Source organism: Penaeus chinensis, chromosome 23 (assembly GCF_019202785.1).
Source record: "Penaeus chinensis breed Huanghai No. 1 chromosome 23, ASM1920278v2, whole genome shotgun sequence".
NCBI classification, from domain to species: Eukaryota; Metazoa; Arthropoda; class Malacostraca; order Decapoda; family Penaeidae; genus Penaeus; species Penaeus chinensis.
Genome location: NC_061841.1, coordinates 12634222 through 12639221, shown reverse-complemented (window position 1 = coordinate 12639221; position 5000 = coordinate 12634222). Strand labels below are relative to the sequence as shown.

The 5000-nt window shown below is 18.3% G+C and overlaps 1 protein-coding gene across 1 annotated transcript in view; it reads right to left on the bottom strand.

Annotated features, from left to right (window-relative positions):
- The window catches only part of LOC125037658, a 78531-nt gene that overhangs the window by 32206 nt on the left and 41325 nt on the right, over positions 1 to 5000 (bottom strand). The gene's annotated exons all lie outside the window — the stretch shown is intronic.

Genomic DNA, 5000 nt, shown 5'->3' with positions numbered 1-5000 from the left:
CAGGAGGTGCCTTTAATCGAAGGTTAATGCTACTACCACTGATGATGACAATGATGTAGAAATGAGAAATATATATATATATATATATATATATATACATATATACACACACATATATATGTATACATATATATATATCTATAAATGTATATCTATACATGTATATATGGTAGAAAAACCCACAATGAAAAACTAGATTTAATTGAAAATGAGACTACAGTTTCGGAATCCACCTGGATTCCATCTTCAGACCTGAAGATGGAATCCAGGTGGATTCCGAAACTGTAGTCTTATTCTTAATAAATCTAGTTTTACATTGTGGGTTTTTCTACCATAATATCAACACGGTAGAGTGTTTTTCTTCTTTCACATGTATATATATTATATATACACACACACACACACACACACACATATATATATATACACACACACACACACACACACACATATATATATATATATATATATATATATATATATATATATATATGATAATGAATACAATAATAATAATGACGATGATAAGGATGATAATGAAAAGAATAATAATGATAATAAATTATAATAATGATGATAATAGTAATAAAGATAATTATTAGAAAATAACAATGATAATAACGATCATAATAATGGTGTATTGAAAGAACAACAAAACAATGGAGATGATAATAATAATAACAATTACAACAGCAACAACAACAAATACATTTGTGATAATAATGGCATTTGTGATAATAAATACAAGAACACTTATGCTAATAATGCTAATAATGCTAATAATGATAATAATAATAATGATAATCATAATGATACTAATATTAATGATATCAAAAATGACAATAATGATAGTAGTAGTAGTAAGAATAAATTATTATCATTACTACAATAGTAGCAATGATAATAATAACAACAATAGCGATGAAAATAACAAAAATAATAATAATCAATAATTAATAATACTTAAAATAGCAATAACGATAATAATAATGAAAAATAAATTATGAAAACATAAGTAATAATAATAAAAAGAAGAATAAGAATGAAAATAATAGTAATAAGGGCAATGATAATAATATTGATAAAACATTAATAACATTATTAATACATTAATAATGTTAATAAACATATTAGTAATAAACTTAATAATAATGGCAATGCTTATGATGATAATGGTATTAAAAATGATAGTAATAATAATAATAATAATTACAATAGTAATAACAACAACAATAATAATAATAATAGTAATGATAATGATAATAACAATAATAATAATAATAATAACAATAATAATAATAATAATAATAATAATAATAATAATAATAGTGACAATGATAATAATAATGACAACAATAAGTGTAATAACAAAAGTGTTGTTGATGATATCATTATCCTTATCATTATTGTCATTATTATTTCAATTATTACCCTCATTTTCATTATCATTATCAATATATTTATTTGTATCATTATTATTATTCTTATTATCATTATCATTATCATTATTATTATTATTATCATTCTTATTCTTATTCTTATTATCATTATTCTTATTATCATTATTATTATTATTATTATTTCTATTATTATTATTATTATTATCCTTATTATTGTTATTATTATTATCACCATCATCATTATTATTTTTGTTTTGTTATTAGCATTATTAATATTACCGTTATAGTTAATGTTATTGTTAGAGTAGTATTAGTATTAATATTAATATTATATTTTTTAGATATTGTTATTATTATTGTACTTGATATTATCATTATTGTTTTTTATCTTTATTACTTTCCTTATTATTATTATTATTATTATTATTATTAGTAGTAGTAGTAGTAGTAGTAGTATTATCATTATTATTATTTTTATTATTATTATTATTATTATTATTATTATTATTGTTATTATTATTATTATTATTATTATTATTAATATTATTATTATCATAATTATCATAAATATTATTATCATTATCGCTATTATTGTTATCATTGTCATTATTATCATAATTATTATTACTATTGGTATTTTCTTTACAAATATTATCATTACCATTACTATCATTAATATTATTATTTTTATTATCACTGTTATTGTTATTATGTTACTATTTTTTGTTATTATCACCACTATTACTGATATTTTTATTATCATTATTATTAATAATATTACTGTTATAATGATTACTATAATAATAATCATTAGTTTTTATCCTCATTATTATTGTTATTATTATAATAATAATTATTATTATAATAATCATTAGCATTGTAATAATAATTATAATTATTATAATTATAACAATTTACTTTATGAATGAAATTGAAATGAAATTTATATTAGCTTTAGTAATAATATTTATTTATTACAATTATCATTATTGTTTTTATATTTATTATTTCCATGAATATCGTTGTTATAATGATTATAATTAGGTTATTATAATTGCGTGTTATTATGATAATAAATGTGAAGATATTAGGATATTTACTGTAAGGATTATTCTTATTTTGACTGTATTATTATTGCCATACTTATCACTATAAGTATTGTTGTTATTATTATTAATTTGATATTAAATGTTGATGTAATTACTCTTAATGTTATGACTTTTTCAAAAATAATATTGTCTAATGCAAATATCAACTGGAATAAATAGTGAAAAGAATATGATAACGCTTATTATAAAAAATTATAATAACATTGGTAATGATGGCTGTTATTACTACAAATAAATAACAAAAACGAAACCTCTATCTCCGCCTTGCATTATGTCCGACATAAGTTAAATGTGGCAAAATCGTACCGTAGAGTTATTTTAAAGAATTGATAATGATAATGATGATATTGATGATGATGTCTATGATAATGATGATGATGGTGATAAGGATTGTTATCATTATTATTACCATTATTATTATAGTGTTTTTCATGAATATTATTATTGTTGTCAATATTACCATTATTAGCACTATTATAGCTATTCTTCTTCTTACTACAATCATTATTATCATCATTATTACTATTATTATTAATATTGTCATTATCATCATCATTATTGCTATCATTTTTATTATTATCATTATTATTATCATCATCATTATTACTATTATTATTATCGTTATCATCAGTATTATTATTTTTGTTATTATTGTAATTATCATTATCATTATTAATAATAATATTATTATTATAACTATTAATAATATTGTTATTACTATCATCATTATCACTATCATTACTATTATCACTACTACTGTCATTATTGTCATTATTAGTATTAGTATTATGACTATTATTAGTAGTAGTATTATTTCGATTGATTTTATCGTAACTGTCGTTATTATTACCAATATCGTTGTTATTATGATATTACCAATATCATTGTTGTTGATGCTGTTGTTATTATTATGCTCATGATTGTATTTATCATGATGGTGATTATTATTATCATTATTATCATTACTATTATTACTATCATTATTATCATTGTTTTATAATTATTATCATTACTGTTATTATTATTATCATTATTATTATTATCATTATTATCAATGTTGTTAGTGTTATTATTTTTATTACTTATATTATTATTTGCATAACTATTATTAGCATTAACATTATCAATATTAATGTTATCATTATTGTATTTCTTCTTCTTCTTCTTCTTCTTCTTCTTCTTCTTCTTCTTATTATTATTATTATTATTATCATCATCATCATCATCATCATTATTATAATCATTATGAACATCATAAGAATTATCATTATTACTATCGTTAACATTATCATTATTATCACTGTTATTATTTTTATTATTATTGTTATTATTATCACCATTATCGTTATTATTTGTATTATTATTATTATTATTATTATTATTATTATTATTATAATTATTACCATTATCACTATTATCATTTCCATCTTCTTCATCATCATCATAATTGTTATTACCATTATTCTTGTTATTAACATATTCTTATAATCATTCTTGTTTTTCATTATTATTATTATTATTATTATTATTATTATTATTATTATTATTATTATTATTATTATTATTATTATTATCCTTATTATTTAAGGTATGAATGAGAATTAATATCTTCACGATACAAGAGATGTATTTGACCGGTTTCGACTTTGTCTTCGTCAGAAATACATGATGTATTTCTGACGAAGACAAAGTCGAAACCGGTCAAATACATCTCTTGTATTGTGAAGATATTCATTCTCATTCATACCTTTTATACATTTGTCAACATGAACGCAGTTCATCCTTATTATTATTATCACTATTATTAATATTATTATTATTGGTATATTATTATTATTATTATTATTATTATTATCATTATTAATGTTGTTGTTGTTGTTGTTGTTGTTGTTGTTATTTCGTTTAATTATTGTTATCATTATTGTTATAATTCTAATAATCATCGTCAATATCATCTATATTATTACAATAAATAATAATAATAATAATAATAATAATAATAATGATAATAATAATAATGATAATAACTATAATAATAATAATATCAATAATAATGATAATAATAATAACAATATTGATGATAATAATAATAATGATTATAATGAATAAACAAAAATAATAACAGTAATTATAATAACATAATCGCAGTGATAATGACAATAGTAACAATGATAGTAATAGATTTAATGGAAAAATATAATGATAATGCTACTACGAATGATAAGAAAACCAGCAACAACAACAGCAATGGCAACAGTAGTAATAATAATAGTAATAATAATGATAATGACAATAATAATAATTACAATAATATTGATGATAATTATAATAATAATATGAATAATGACAATAATGACATTAATAATAGTAATAATAACAATAATACTAGTATTAATAATGTTAATATTAATGATAATAATAATAACAATAATGATAATAATAATAATAATAATAATAATAATAATAATAATAAAAAATAATAGTAATGATA